Source organism: Delphinapterus leucas, chromosome 16 (genome assembly GCF_059928025.1).
Source record: "Delphinapterus leucas isolate spDelLeu-1000000601 "Yukka" chromosome 16, BTC_Dleu_Yukka2, whole genome shotgun sequence".
NCBI lineage: Eukaryota > Metazoa > Chordata > Mammalia > Artiodactyla > Monodontidae > Delphinapterus > Delphinapterus leucas.
Window position 1 is genome coordinate 28,147,201 of NC_143144.1, and position 428 is coordinate 28,147,628.

A 428-nucleotide genomic window follows, 5' to 3' on the forward strand; every position below is an offset into this window, starting at 1 on the left:
CTGCCAGTGCATGGACCACACTTTGAATAACATTTTTCTCAGAGAGTCTCTAGTGAGATTCGGCCCCAGTTGCTGGAAGCACCTTTTTGGCCTCCTTCTCATTCCCTTACACTGCTTGGATTCTGGGACCACCTCCCAAATTTACTACTTGCATCCAAATCTTTGTTTCAGGGTCTGTTTGGGGGGGAAGCCAAACTATGACAACTCTTCTTAGAAAAATGCACATAGAAATAGAGTTTTGTGTACTAGTTTAGAGGAAGTATGAATTCCCTGAAATTTATTTATGTCATAAAGGAAGGTGACCAGGGTAAATGTCATATGACCCAAGTTCCATGAAAATTGAATCAGTCCAGGCAGTCTAGGAACCTAATATAATCATTAATGGCTCATGGAGTTAGCTGAATTCAGCCAGCTCTCCTCAGAAGTTA